We start from the raw sequence: 16,969 nt of genomic DNA on the forward strand, positions 1-16,969 counted from the left end.
ATGTTTGAATATATTTAAATTAGATTATGTAATTTATTCTTTTATCAAAATTTTGTATCATGTATTTAACTATCTATAATTGACTACTAGATAACTTCATATGGCATTGAATCATAGCATTTGACCCTAAATTCATTTCTTAATTGAATAACTCATCATGAAATGAAATCTTAGAATTTCATTCCATAACTCATGATGACAATGAATTATAGAATTTGATTCAAATCTTCCCAAAAGAAAAAACTCACAAAATATATTTCAAAATTCTCAAACAAAAATTATGAACTGTTAACATGAACATATACAGATGGTCTTATTTTTCTAGTGATATAGAATGATCTTATTTACATTGTATATGGTCCTTCCACTTTAGGATATATAGAATGGATTGAATTGCTTCAAGATCCATGCATTTTATGTGTAGCTAGAACTAATTTTTCTCACCTCTTCAATTTACCTACTGTTTACACCAATTTAATCATGGTTTTCCTTTGATTGATTTATAGAAAATTCTGTCTTATTTAGTGACTTGCTTGGTATTCGTAGGGTCCCACCTTTGGCATTAGATATATAGTCAGTTATTTGATTAAATTGAAATGAATTGTTGAACTTCGATTACAATGACGACCATTACAACTTTTACATTGTAAGATTCAAGTAAGATTTAACTGCTTTAGTGCTTTTATTGTTGCAAATGTATCACACATGATTTTTGTCAAACAATCCTTGTGCCATTGTTATGTACACAATTTCAAAACAAACAAATAATTATTCAAGAAAAAAATGGTAAAGGTTCTCATGTGATTCAAGAGAAATCCCTAGAGAAATATAACAAATGAGTAAACATGAGGCCTAATCTAATGAGAAATGTAACAAAAACAAATATTAAGCCAAAGTCACAGACAAAGTCCACATCCTATGGTTGCAAATATAACATGACATAGTCAATAGTTATAATATGGTATTGAAATATAGGGCATAAGAATTAAACCTACATATAAGATATATACCAGATAAATAAACTATAGTCTCTTCACTTTCAATGAGCAACATAACGTAAAAGTAAGAGTTCCAAAATCCAAGGGCAATTTTTTAGAGTTATAGCATTATTTCCTAGAAGTGATTTATTCAACTTCTCAAGATTAGAAAGGATTGGGACAAGACATGATACAACTCATTGCAATGGGTGATAGCTCATGTTGAAGCTTTACAACAATTTTCCCAATAGCCCAACAAGCATTATTTGCAATATAAACAATTTTCTTCACTTCTACTAGTTGTAGTTTTGTGGCAGCATTTAGGAAATCAGCCAAATTTGGTTGCAAATGCATTGCATAGACTTTTGCAAAGACCTAATGCCTATGCTATTGTTGTGAAACATTCAAGCAAAGGAAAAAGATCCCTATTTCAATTTGAGTGTTGTTGTCATTTGAAAATTAGTGGAGGTATCAAAATATCAAGATATTTTTCCTTGTTGATTCCCCCCCCTTGCCCACAACATCTTCAAGTGTACCAATCACATCATATACAATAAAAAGATTTGGCCTTTGGTATTTAGCAAAGGCACACAAAATTTGTTGTAAAATAAGTTCCAGATGTGTTATTAACTCTCTTGTTGCCTCCTTTTTAAGGGTAGAAAAGGAAGAATAAGAAACATCCTAAACTCTCTTATTATTGTCTAAAATTCATCTAATAGGACCAATAAGTACCTTAACAAACTATTCATGTCCTTCTAGATGAGCTGTGACCTGAACAATCCATTTATTATACTAAGAAAGAGTCCAACATGTGATGCTTCACTCCAAAGGATACTTGTCATCAAGAAGCGACACAAGAATAGAAATCATCAAGTTCTGTAACACTAAATTTTCTCAAATTCCATGAATTGATGATATCTTCTTCCTATTCTCCATCATAAGTTCCATATGCCCCTTGTGCTTGTGAATAAAAAAATCTAGGTTTTATATCTTGATCCCTATAAAAAACATTTTCATCAGCCTCTACATCAACAAGTGCCTCATCATTATGTGTTTGACAATAAAACCACAATCAAGTGTTGTAGAAACTTCCTCAATATTTGTGGTTGAAGGTGACCTTCACAAAATGCAAACTAGAATTCACATGACTTGAGAGCCACTTCTTCATCAACATCTTGATTTTCTTGCAACATATATACAATTACATTTCTCATTTGAGGCTGTAGGAAATTAGGTCAAGCCTTAAGGAGTTGAACCAATGCAATACATACCAATTTGCTCACTTCAATAGCGGGACCATGAGAAAGAGTAAACATGCCTTGAAGATACTTATCCATAGATAATAGCAATATTTTAGGCATAAGCTCAATATACTAGTCCATAGAGCTAAGTGCAAGTTTCTTGAGAGAAACATATGGTGACTAAAAAAGTAAAAAAATCTAGGCAAAAAAATATCAATAGGTCACTCTTGAAAGCCTGGTACACCAGCATCCAACCCCTCTTGTATATCTTCATTGATCTTTGATAATGTATCAAGAGCATCTTCCATCAGATTGAAATCATTGCTATTAAAGTGTTGAACCAATGCCAGCAACAATTTCAACCAACCATGTACCTGTCCTTGTTGGACTATAACACTAACAAAAATTCCCATTGTTGAATGAAGGTCTTTTTGGTGCCCTCAAACAAGGAAATAACTCTAATTGGATGTATTGTTGATAAGGAGTGAGCAATGTAAAATTGTTCTTCAATTTTTTTTCCAAGAGGAGTCCTATTGCTTGCCTGTAGTATCCCCTATCTTGTTCTATAAGATTTTGCACTAATTTCTTTAAATTCAATTGAAAGGGACTTCTTGCTAACTGATACTTCACTTAGATCACAAATTTGGAGCTTGCATGGCTAATATGAATGATATTACCTATGTAAGATTGATAATTGATATTCAAATCAACAAGCATGAATTTCATCAATTGGATATAATGGAGTATCTCTTCCTATTTTTATATGATTTTAATTCCCTCCTTTGGGATCTCTTTATATTTTGTCATGTATCATGTGCTTTGTAATTTTTACGGTGCAATTGTTGATTGGAGATATAAAAAATTGCAATCTCCCTTATACAATTCACTTGTTTTATTAATTATGTTACTTAGTGTCTTGTTTCATCATAGTTGTCATCTTAGATATGGATGTATAATCTTGGCACAATAATTTGAGGTTTTATCTGATATATTGTAATGTTTCCACTCAAAAATTATCTAGATTTAATTTTGATTTTAGAGCCATGATATTCCATAAGTATGTTATTGGTTGCATTTCTTATTCAATATAATTATGATTTATTGTTTTCCCCTTATTGAGTTAGATTTCTAATTTTCTTTGTCTCCCATAAGTTCTCTTTATTCTTTTTAGATTCTTTCCCTAATGACTTCATGGTTGTAATGCCTAATACTATCCTAGACACATGAAAGTTATCTCTGGTTTTAGATAGCTCATTCTACTACTCACTAGACGTATAGGACCATCTTAATTTTATTATTTTTTATAATGCAACAATCTATCACGATTGCAATAACTTGTCCGATAGGCAGTCATCGTACAAATGACATTGCTATCGCATGTTGTTGCAAATGTGATAGACATTATCGATGGATGGCAGTCACTCTAATGGAATTGTTGTCAGATGTCATCATTGTTGCAACATATCTTCGAGCAAATGCTTGTCAGGCCCATAAAAATGTAGTCAGAACTGCAAGAGATGTTTGAAAATGTATGTCATCATAGTTGCAACGGTAAACCATTGAATATACAATGACATGAAGGGGAAGTATTTGATCGTATTTTTCTAAATTGTGATAGATTCATCCATCACCATTGTGACAAACACCCTTGTGATCACAATTTGTGACAGAAAAAATCTGACACCTGTCCAATAGGGGCCAATTTTTGTTACTGTCGCTTAGGTGATGAGTTACAATTCAGGCCAAAATGTTTTAACAAATATTTATAGGGAAACATACCCTTATTATAATCCAAGATTTCCCAGATTTGTACCTCCATACTAGGATCAGTATTGAAGAAAAAGATAAATGATTTGTCTTTGTTAATTGCATACCTTGATGCCTTTGTATGTTTATTCAGGATGCTCTTTAGGGATGAGGCTTCTGTTATAAATATTTCCTTGAATAACATGATATCATCAACAAAAAGTTGATGAGTAGTGGGTTCCTGACCACTAGTTATAGGGATGCCTTTAATCTCCCATATGGACCTAGCCTAAGAGACCAATTTGCCAATAGAATAAAGAGGAAGGGGGAGATAGGGTACCCTTGTCTTAGTCCATGAGAGAGATTGATAAAATCTACCAGGGTACTATTCACTATAATAGACAATTTCAGAGTTGAGATACGTTCAAAGATTAATTCTATCCATTGTTTAGAGAGGCCATATGCTTCTATACATTTGCATAAAAAATATTAATCTACCTGGTCGTATGCCTTTTTAATATCCAACTTGATGAGCATAATGGGGGATTTGTTGTTATGAGCAAAATGACTAGCTTCCTGAGCTATTATAATGCCATCATATATAAATCTACTTTAAAAAAACCAATTTTTCCTCACTAATGAAGTTAGATAAAACCTCTGGAGTCTCAAAGCCAAAATCTTAGTAAAGAGCTTATAAAGAGTGTTGCAGAGAAAAGATGAGGAATGAACAATTTTTTTCCAATTATCAAATAATCATGTCATAGAAAGAGGCATGCAAGCAAGTTATAATCAAGATGAAAATGATGTATTTATGTCTCAAGGTCATGAACTTGGGCACACTGTGTTGGAAATAACAATGGGAAAGTAAGTTCTAAGAGGAGGGCAGGGGGATGAATCAACACTTAAAACTTTTACCTCTTAAATCATATCACTAACATCCATCTCATAACTTAACATGTAAACTGAAATAACATAACATGCATCACATCCATAGCATAAAGTAAATAACACATAACACAATAAATTTGGTTAACCAAAAACCCTCCAATGAGAAGGTAAAATTGGCGTGGGGATGACACCCACAAATCTTCACTACTACAATTGTAAAGTGTGGCCTATTATGGCTACAATCTGTTTGATCATAATCTATGATCTACCCTGTGAAAGCTCTGCCCTATTAAAGGCTTACAAAGACTGTTAGGTCTCAGCTTGTTGGAGGATTTAAACTTATAGTGATGCAAGCACCCGGTTAATATATTTACAACAGCCTTTTAGGACTACTTGATTAAGAGATTTTCTTTGTATCACCTATTAGAATGATTCAACACTGTGATCCTTCAATTAGCACCCTACTACTTTATTTCAGATCTTCTCCTTACTACTTAAACTTTGATCCTCCTAATTAGATATGTCTCCTCTATCCTTTCACTTCTTTACTCTATTTTTCTCAAAATAATTTTGCAATGCATAGCTCTTTCATAGCCATCTTAGCTACCATGAATGCCCTCTTCCCTCTTAGCATTCATCTCCTCACATACACATAAACTCTTAGGGTTTAGCCTTCTTAAATAAACATTGGTGGTGATGGATTAGGTAAGAATCGATAACTTTGGTTGATCCTTATTACCACCTAATGCTTCCCTCAATTTGATTGGTTGCATGTATTGCATAAAGATTCATACTATGACTCCATACTTATCTTTCATAATCATAAAATATAATTATGTCAGCCCAAAAATGGTTTACATAGAAGTTTGTGCCATTACAAACATCTATGTCATAAACCATTCACTTGGCATCCAAATGCTCTGATGCTTGGCCTTCACTGTGCTCTTAATGTTGTAACTTGATTTTTGAATAGCTTGGCACACTATGTTTGCTCAGCACCAAAATCACTCAACACATACTATTTACTTGGCTCCCGTTGTTGGCTTGGCACCTGAATGACTCGGTACACATTGACTGCTCAACACCTACTAGTGCTCAGCACTAACTGTATATTGCTCGACATGTACTATCTAAATAATTATGTTGCATACATTGATCTTTGTTGAATAATGACTAAGTGTTTTTTCACTACTTTTTCAAGACCAATTTGAGATTAAAAATCTCCCCCTTTGACATGAGTGAAAAAAACACTTTGTCATGGCTTATACATTCTTATCTAATGCATAAGTTAGATAATGTATCTTCATTGCTTGACTTCAATACAAAACTTCAAAATTTGCAAAAATGTTGTCTATATTCCATACTTTATTACTTCATTACTTCCCTTGAGTAAATGCTTTATTTCTATTTTTGTATCTTCATACATTACTCCTATTGAGTAGATATTCTGCCTTGATAAATTTCCTTCAAAATATCACTATCCCCCTTTTTTGACATTCATGTAATTTGGGTTGTACACTTATAGTGTGTTTGTCTAGGAATGGTTTGTGTAGCTCCACGATAATCTTCAATGTTGCATCCCAATTATCATATGTTGCATCTAATCAATGAATTTGTATTTCAAGGTTAGCAGCTAGGTCAACTAAGCCTTCATGAGTAGAAAGTTGTGAATTTTTCTACATCAAAGTATTAGAAAAGGCCAGTTCCTTATGTAACACTTCCATGTGAGGTGTTAACATCGACTGGATATTGATCAAAGTAGATCTAATATTGGCATCTTTTGCTTGCAACTTGGAAAGCCTACTTTGAGTCATCAGTAGCCTTTGAAAGTGTATCTGACTATTACTAGGAGATAGTTTTAAAGTATTACCTATGAGTTGTAGATCTCCTTATAGTTGGTCAATAGCCTATTGATTTTCCCAAGTGAATAGATCAACATTGCATATCTTTCTGTGGAGAGTGAAAATGTTCTCTAACACCTTCTTTATACTTTTCATTTTGGTTGCTAAATCAACTTGTCTTAGTGCAATAACATTAGATATCTTCTCTGAAACCTTTTATGAAACTTTCTTTCTAACTGTTCTAATAATTTGACATTCCTGGTCTTCATCCTTTATCTTGTCCACAATAGTGACAAGTTGCTCTATTATAGGCTTATCTTCATTCATTTCTGGGAGATTGAAAGTATAAATAAATATGTCTTTAATTTCATGAAAAACTTGCTTTTCCTTATGCTCCCTCCTTAAGATTTATCGTGTCTTTTTCCTTTGTAGAGTGTCTTGAAGAATGCTCATTTCTTCAATGGTGATTGTATTCAGATTTAACTTTGGTAATTCATATAAATTTACATCCTCAAATGATGTAACTTTAGCACTCTTGGGTGTGTTGGAACTTGTCCTTGAGATCTGTAATGGTGTGACATTTGTACTAAGCCTCTAAAGAGTGTGACTACTGAGTGTAGATGCAGAGACTAGCATTGTAACTAGAGTCCATATTGCAATTTGTTCCTCAGGATCAGTAGTTAGCTTCAACTCTTCAATCTTGTTTCCTTCCTTCTAGAATTCTCCCTATGGTGGTGGTATAGGTATAGGACTTGCTTCCTAACCCTTATGCACTTTTGTTCCATCCTTCTTAATAGTCACTACAGCTTTTAATAATTATTTAGGCTTGGCACTGATGTATCTATAGATTGTGCTTATGCCTCTTTCATCTAAATGACAATTGTTAGCATTGTAGATGGTGTTTAAGTTGTAACATCCTTCTATTCCAAGTTTACACTTTGATCTCTTTGAATATTTTGAGATTCCTTTTATTTTATTTTTGAATTTGGTGGGGGCACATTTGATTTATCTTTTTGTATCTACCCTACAGATGCAATTTCTACCTGTTGAATCTCATCCACTCTCACCAATATAGGATTAGTGCATAATAGTACTGCAATGGTAGAGTATTGTAGAATTTCATTCAAGTCATCCTCAATCAAAGGATTTGTATTCTATTTTGTTTTATCCAGAGCATCCTTGATGCTCACTAATTCCTATTGACTCTCTTGGTCATCATGTGGGAATGACACGCGACATTTGTGTGTCCTACACATCTTGCTGCTCTTATTTAGATGTTGCATCCTTTTTTATTTCTTTAGTACCCTCCAAAATTACCTTCTTCAACTAGGTTCACCTCTTTGTCTATCTCTTCCTCATTCTTCTCAGGTTCTTGCTCATCTTGCTCACCTTTCTCTATAATTGCTTGAGTGGATAACCCATTGATTGATTTCAATATTGATGTACTTTTGGTTACCACGTCTTCTATGTTCTTATTCAAAATATGGAAAGCTCTATATTTGGGGGAAAATTTCCCTTTATTCTTCTAAATAGCTTTGGCAATCATCTATTTATCCGATTCAGGCATAGCTTGGGCTAGAGTAGTTTCCTTGATTTGTCTCTCAATTTGTAAGCTAAATTGCCAGTTTTTCTCAACTCTATCATAAAGAATTTTGGGTAGAGAGTTGGAAATCTCTAGTGGAGTGGTCTTGAAAGTAGCCATCATGTCATATATGACCTCTTCAACCTTATTTTTATCAACACTCCTTAGCTTATCAAAGTCAGCATGTGTAAAACTTGTCAAATTTGCATTGATTTTAATGTTTTCACACAAGTTGTCAATGTTAGAAGAGGGATTATGGCTTACCACTTTGTATTAAATCAAATCATCAAACTTGGTCTTTTCCTCATTTGAATCCTTCTGAGGTGTGTACTTCTTCCTTAATCTCTTGAATGTCTTTGGAGGAGGCTAGCTTGGCTCTGCTATATTGTTGGCTCTCTGTACTTTAGCCTTTGTTACTTCTTTAGCCTATACAGTGGTTACTAGTGTGCTTGACCTAGCTATAGGTACAATTGGCTTTTTTTGTGACTTCTTTATAAGATTCAGAGGTTCCTCCATTGTTTGATTCTTTTCTTTCCTTTTCTTCTTTTCCTTAAGTGCTTCCTCGGCTTCTTCTTCCTTGACACCTTTAACATCTTCACCTAAGCCTCGAGTAAGTTTCAATGGTGCTTGGCCCTCTTATTCTTCTTCATCTTCATCTTCTTCTTCACCTTCACCTTCACCAAATATCTCCTTTATCCTTTTGACAATTTTTTTCTTCTTTGTCAAAACTATAGCCATTTTCAAATCAATGGTAATTCTTGATTTGGCTTCATCATAATTTCCAAAATATGTAGCATCTTTTTCAATTTCTTCTACCAGTAATGTTGTGATTACAACAAAAGATTCATCCAAATTCATCTCATATGGCAAGGGTTTTAACCATCTATCCTTGGGTATTATTGCTTGCACATATGTATGATCTGCATCAACTAGAAAACACACATCATTGTAATATTGTTCCACTAATGATACAAGAATCCTCAATCTTTGTTTCATGGATTTATTAAAATCCTCAAAATAAGTAGTCATAACTGACTCAAAGTTGTCTCCAAGTTGCTCAAAAAATTCTAAAATCTAATGAGTAATTGACTTGTTGATCTTCCAAGAAACTTTTCCAAAGGTGGGGAATGCGTTTTGCATGTAGAAAAATATGAAAGCAATCAAAGAACCAAACTTGCAAGATACACTTTTGGCTTTCTTAATGACTTCCAAGTTTTCTGATAACTACTATAGTTGTAACTCGGCAAGGTCATAGGAATGATCTCTATTTACAATCTGGTAACTTAAGTCCACTACCATACATGAAATATTATTTAGTCAGCTTGACTTAAAGAACTTATGGGCAATGGCTCTAACTTTAAGGCAATAATGGGATCTCAAATAGTATCTATTGACATCCCTCTCCTATTCTACATGACACTTGTATTCTTTTCAATAACCTCCTTGCATCACTCTACATACTGTTAGGTTAGTCAAGGGTAGGATACCCTTTTACCCTATGCACAATCCATTTAGAAATCCTAATTAGTCCACCCTCTAACCACATCTAGTTGTCATGTATATAGCTTAGAACAATGTTGAATCCATTTAGTTTTAAACATTTGACAAAAGTCTAGGGCACGTATTAACCCTTTTCACTCGGCAATATTATTCTATTCCCTAAAAACTCCATTGTCACATAGCTGACTGTAGGTATCTCTAATCTCCATATTTCCTACCTCTCCAATCTTTATAGTATAGAAACATCTCGCATCCTAGATCATAAGAACCTTTACTAGTATCATAGATAGTGCACCAAACAAATCTCCCTTGTATGCAATCTCAAGAATTGCTCAAAATGGGGGTTTCCTAACATCATTGCTTATTAACTAAATATTGAAAACATGTTTCCCCTCTTTTTTAACATTTGACAAAGAACTAGTTGCTATTTTACTTTCTTAGGTTTTGTGATAAATGAAACAATGTAGCTCAACACAAGCTAAATACTTCTTGAATCCATAGAATGGTGTTGAGTAATGGTTAGATCTAATCAACAAACACTAGAATCTCCTTTTGCAATTTACCTTTATGCTCTTTGTGCTCTTCAAACTCTGGTAAGTACAAAAATGAGTTGAAAATTGACTATATAACCCTTCCGATTCAACAATAACTGCTCAATGCTTATACATCAGTAAGCTTAGCCAATATAGGATTTTTTCAGTACAATTAGCTAAAATAGAATTACTAGTATGCTTGGCATACATAACAAGCTTGGCTCATACTAGCCTTTACTCCATTACTCGACAATAACTACAATTTCTTTCATGCTCTGCAACAACATAGAAGACAATATATCTATAAAATAACTCACACTCTTAACTTCTTCATTGCATCTTGATTCATACATATTTATTCTTTTCAAATCTTCGATATTTGGAACTAATGCATAATATAACTTTTCAAATGTTAGTTCGACACATACCTTATATTTCCTAGTTGGGGTGATGTGATCACCCACTACTACATTTGGACCCAATTTGCGATGGCAGGATGTTGCAATTTTGATGACTAATCATTGCAATTTGGAAAAAGGCAGGGTCAATAGGTCACCACGACATTGTCATAATTGCAATAGGCCGAGGTTGCAATTATGACATCTAACAATTTTAATTTTTCATTCGAATAGTGATGATTGTGCTATATGGTCAACACTCAAGCGTCAAAATGGTCGTTGCAACTGTGATGGTATACAACATCAATGTTGTGGGTGCAATGGCTCTTTGTCATCTTTGTTTATCGCTAGTGTGACAGATGTGTGAAAACAGTGCTCTTGTTCCAACGGTGTTCTGTCAGACCTGGAAAAACATTTTCTCTTCTTTGTTAGAAATACATTTTACTATGTTGATCACACGTGTACACTATTTAGTGTAGGTCATTCAGTTTCCTCTTTGGCCCCTCTCACAGAGATTGTGTTTCCAAGTGGCCTTTTGGTGGTGGTCCACCTGTTTTCATATCAAGTCCTTAATAAACTATTGTTGCACACAAAATTTATGTTGAATCCATGACTTCTTGCATGGAGAAATAATCATGATGTTGGGCTTCTTATCTACAATAATATAAAAAGGAAACGAAAGATACAACACTATCTATGAAATGCTTGAGAAAAATAAGTATTGATCATACAACTTAGAAGAATATCAAACAAAATCTCTATGAGAGGGGCCAAAGAGTAAACTACATGACCTATGCTAAACAATGTACACATATGATTAATAGAGTGAAATGTATTTCTAACAAAGAAGAACATTTTTTTAACATGTTCTTAAGATGTTTTCCTTGTGGTATCATTCAATGTTATAACTCATGTCTTAACACATGATGAGATATTGTGTTGTATTTACTTATCTACACATCTCCCAAGGGATTTACCATGCTTTTTTATTGCATAACATTGCTTTTATGAGGTCCTTTCAACGTGGTGCAACTTAATTCATGTAGCACAAGTTTCCTCCTTCTGAAGCACACTCCATTTTCTCTCCTACGGGTCTACCTAATATTGCCAATGTCCTCAATTGCATAAAGTCTACTTTAACTATTTTCTTCTAAATCTATTTGTAATAGAAAATATTGTTAGAAATAGGGATTACTGAGAGGGGGGTTGAATTAGTAATCTAAAAACTTTAGTTGCCAACTTGATATTATTTCTTACTTTAAACCACGCGTAACAAAGTAATAAAGTAATGTTGAACAGTAATAGTAACAATGCACAAAGGTAACTCATAGCATCATATTTTGTTAACTAAAGAAACCTTGGCCAAGGGAAAACCCTGATGGGGATGATAACTACTAGATAATATACTGATATATAAGTTCTTTGTTAGAGGATGGACCCTGTTAGGAGTCAATGAGAAAATTTAGTGTAATAAGTCCTTGTTAGGAGACTTTGAATCCCTGTTAGGAGATTCCAACCCTATTAGGAGTTGTAGTACAGTAGACGCAAGATGAGCTTACTACCCAAACATGCACTTCTAATTACAAGAAGAGCTCATTGCCCAAACAAGTAATCAGACTTTTGGAATATAGGTACTATAAATTCTTCCTTAACTAATTTCTAATCTTCAACTCAATCTTGGATCACAAAACTTCACATATATCACTCTTACAAAAGTTTTCATATAATTTCTCAACATCACAATTAGTACATATGGTCACCTCTTCTCATTGCAAGTTGTTCTTTGCATAAATACCATACCTTTACACAAATTGTTTCTAGGTTGGCTAAGACTACAATATACTTTTCCAACTTAAAGTAAACATCTAAGATGTTGGCCCTAATTGGACAAGTAATTATTTTACTAAAACATGATGATCTCTATTCTGTACAATCTGTACTAACTTCTGAGGTTATACACATCATCACCAAAATGTATATTATCTCCTTCTAACTTTGCTAGTCATAATATGATGTCAGCAACAAGTTATAAATAAAACAATGCATTATTGTATACCAAATTCCATACTTAGACAATTTTATGATTACCAAACACTAAGTATCTTTATTTCTAAGGTTTTGTGTAAGAATGTACATCATGTGTTTCCAAAAATGACAATAATAATATACCTCTATTAGCCAATTGTCAACAAAAATTTAATACATAGCATTATATAAGTATCCCCTAAAATCAATGAGCAATGAATGTGATTTTGTGGAGTGCTTGCCAAGAATCACTTGCCTCTAAATAATGTATACTAACATATTGTGAGTATGATCTTAAAATCATGCTTAATAACTCACAACATTATGTAGAAGATCGTGTGATTCAAGAACCTGTTGTGATGGTTCCAGTTGCTTTTGTCGTAGTTTGAGTTCCTGTTGTTGTTGATGGTGTTGCCAGAACTCCTTTTCTTTTATTGATCCACTCTACTTATTGGTTTTTCAATGGGGGATGTGTGTCTTCTTTTCTCATCTCTTTCTTGGAGGTTCCTCTTTCTCATATGGTTTTGGTCGCAACTTCTATTGGTGTGGTTGTCCCTATGGTTTCTAAGATGTGAACTCTACAAGCATGTATATTCCATCTCTGAATTAGTATTTTGTGACAATGCTCATTGAACATAACACAGATCAAACTAATATTCAACAAAGGTTAATTAAAATCAGATCACAAAAATTATCAGAATGCAGTACTCTTATTTCAATACTTAGCCAATGGAGAAAGTGGTATCCCAAGGACTGAAAATGTCTAAATTATCATATGGAAAGGGCACAAGTACAATGTTGTGCATCTCTTCTTCAAGCTTATACATATATGTTGTATTGAAGTTAAATATTTGCTTGATATATTTATTGTTGATTTGTTCATTTTTAGTTGTAACTGACTAATATAGACATGCATGTGGTTAAGAAGATTACTTAGAACTCCACAATTTTTTTATAGAAAAGGAATGATTGTTAAAGTACCTTCCTTTGAAAAGTATATTAGTGGAAATTGAGAAATTCAAAAACCCTCTTCAAAAAATCTATAATCTTTTTATATGGGGTGGAAGACTGATTTCAAATGTTGCGGATTACTTTTCTTTGTTGTCTATCCATTATGTGAGAAGCCCACCCATGCCAAAGTTGATAGAATATTTCCTCCCCTCTATGAAATGTGGTTACCATATGTCTCCATGCTATTAGTTCTTCTTCACCAATATTCATCAATCTCTCAACATGATTCTTGTTACTTTGATAAGTTTTTGTTTCCAAATACATCAAGAACTTCTTCCCTACATGAATTCTCACACTTTAGAGTCAAAGATTAGAAATGGTAAAATTATTTCACTTATGAGAAATTGGTTGTATGGAAAGTATCTTCACCTTAACCTCCTCCATAATAAAAAATAAAATCAAGGACAATACAAAGACATATACAATAGGGCATGAATAGGTTCCTGCTTTAGTGGCAGATACAAAATGCATGTAGCATGTCTCATAAGATCTGTGCAATAAACTCTTCATACAGAAAAATAACTTGTTTCATGTGAACATGAAATAGAGTGATCAACCATGTACTCCATAACTGTCTAGATCAGAAGCCTCTCCATAGCAGTCTAAATCTTCTTCAGCTCTGATCCCCCAAAATTATTTGATTGCATTTTTCTCTTGGAATAATTTTGCTACAATGATACCATGTGAGACTTGGAGCAAAATTATGGAACCATGCAAATATTTTACACAAATAATAACACTCTTTGATTCTTCGTCTTTTTTTAATAAGAATAAACATAATGCTTTGCTTTTTCAGATCCCATATTATATGAACCACCCTAAAAGGACTCCCTAATATATGAATTGTTTCAACAACTCAAAAAAGCAATCCTATTTAACCTTAAAACAACTATGAGAATGGTGTAATATTCCCAACACCTGGTGCATGCATTCAAAATTTCAAAGAAAGCAAAGAAAATCCATTTCAGACACCTCCCAAAAAACCATTTGTCTAACACCATGACACCTATGTCATCCATTAATGCTTTCTCAACTTTAAATTCATGATTCAAATTTTAGACATTGTCAATAATTGAAAATATAGGTCTGCACACTTTATAATCTCTAGTGACATTGTAAATAAAAAATATACAAAATCACGGTAACATTTGGTGCCACAAAATTACAAGGGGACCATAAATTTTGTGGAAGGTGGCTAGATAGTGTTGTGATAGGGTCTTGATTAATATTTGTTTTCCAAAAAAACTATTGGGTTTGCTTGAATTTACCTTTGTTTCTACTATATTGCTCTTAGCATTTGCCTTTTTTTATAGTATGACTGACATTTCTTTCCATTTTTCATGTTTGGGCAAGCTTGGCATATCTTTATGTTGAATAGCCATGTTTTAGTGATCAACAATTTGTAGTGTGTGTTCAGCCCTATTATGGAAGTTTGATATATAGTAAAATGATTATTCTAAATATATAAGTACACCATAATATGCTATTACAATAAAAAGTTAAATTCCATTAAGAAAGTTTTAAGATTCAACAATTAAGAAGAAAACTCTAGGTCCCACGAGGCATTTGTAGTTTTGAAGGTTTAGTGGCATCCTCATTTTTAAGAGGTGTAGATACTGCTCTAAAAAAAAAATTGATGTTAGTTTTTTCCTTTGTTTGGGTCATATATTGTGTTTTTTTCACACATTTCTTTTCTTATACATTGTGATCAAATTACATGCATTTTGGTTATGGTGAGTTAATGGGCAAATTTCTCCAATTGCTATATGCAGCTGGCAAAATGTGAATGCCACAGATAGAGTGTCCTCATTCAAGGTGTGTGCTAGAAAATGTGGCCTGTTGGGAGCATGAATAAACAAGAAAACATTAGTTCAAATACATGTAGCAAGAACTCATCAAAATAAAGGAAAACTAAACTAATGCTTGCTTGAGTTTTGCAACTCTAAGCAACCAACAAAACCAATCTTCCAGCCACCTCTACATCCCAACAAAGGCACCCATAAGATGCCTTGTTGGTGTGTTAAGATGGGGAGTATGTTTTGTGTGCTCTCCCAAACACAACAATGGAGTGAATCTCTTGAGTGGATGTGCAAAGATGAGTAGTAATGAAATATGAACCTAAGCTGTAGTGAAATGAAGAACACCTCAAGAAATGGCTATGGAGAAAGCCATACTTGAAGGCATTCAATGGTGAAAATATGAAATACAACAAAGAAAGTAACTAGATATGCAAGTTAAATTAACAAGTAGATGCAAAAGAAATGTAAATGCAAAGGCAAATGCAAAGGCAAATGCAAAGCTACCAAATGGTTAGTATGCATCTACAAAATCACCATGAAAACACTACTAATGCAAGCTCAAACTACCATGAAAGCTCAAACTATGGATGCAAGCTCAAATCTCAAACCAACATGGTAACAATGCAATAATGAGAGATGCAAATGCTTGAGACAAGTCCTCTATTTATAGGCTTGAGGGAGGGCTTGGTGAGGTGGCATCCATGTAGATGCCACATAAGGTGACATGCAAGCCATGCAAATGGTCAATAATTCAAAGTTTTCTCACACATGTGTGAGAAAACTAGAGAAGAAGAGTGGGAGACAAGAGTGTGTAGGCATGCCATCTCACACAATTGTGAGCACACTCTTAGGCTAATGAGGGGGATTAGAGAGATGATTAGGAATGATTAAGTGGGATTAGAGAAGAAGTAGGCTTAAGAGGATGAAAATGATGGTTATAGGCTAGGCTCTATGTTAGGCTTAAGATTAAATTAAATGAGATTTAATTTAATCATGGGTTTAGAGGAATTAATGGGATGTGAGGGTTTAAATAAATAAAATTTATTTTTAAAATGGGGAAACATGGTGGATCATGTGTTAAATTAATTTAACACATTAAGACTAGAAGTATTTAAATTAGATTTAAATACTTAAGAGAATGAACTCATTTAATTAATTAATTAAATTAAATAAGTAGAAGAATGAGAGCAATATAATTAATTAATTAATAATTAATTACGATGTCATGGGAAATATTAAAATTAATTAGTATAGTGTTTAGGGACGATTTTAAGCATCTACACAAGGCTATATGGTCATCATAGTTTTAGCACAATTAACAATCATACCTCTTACAAATGTGATTGATTTGTGTCTACTGTACATTTTTTAGGAAAGTATGACTTTAAAACTATTTTGTTTCAAATTCTCTTCATTTTTTGGCTACTA

At 33.3% G+C, this 16,969-nt stretch overlaps 1 pseudogene; it reads right to left on the bottom strand.

The window, feature by feature from the left end:
* Positions 1 to 1,305: 1,305 nt before the first annotated feature.
* The window catches only part of LOC149572195 (transportin-1 pseudogene), a 52,568-nt pseudogene continuing 36,904 nt past the window's right edge, over positions 1,306 to 16,969 (bottom strand).

The sequence above is a fragment of the Cupressus sempervirens genome, chromosome 2, assembly GCF_028749045.1.
Source record: "Cupressus sempervirens isolate cs-2001-9-10 chromosome 2, ASM2874904v1, whole genome shotgun sequence".
NCBI lineage: Eukaryota > Viridiplantae > Streptophyta > Pinopsida > Cupressales > Cupressaceae > Cupressus > Cupressus sempervirens.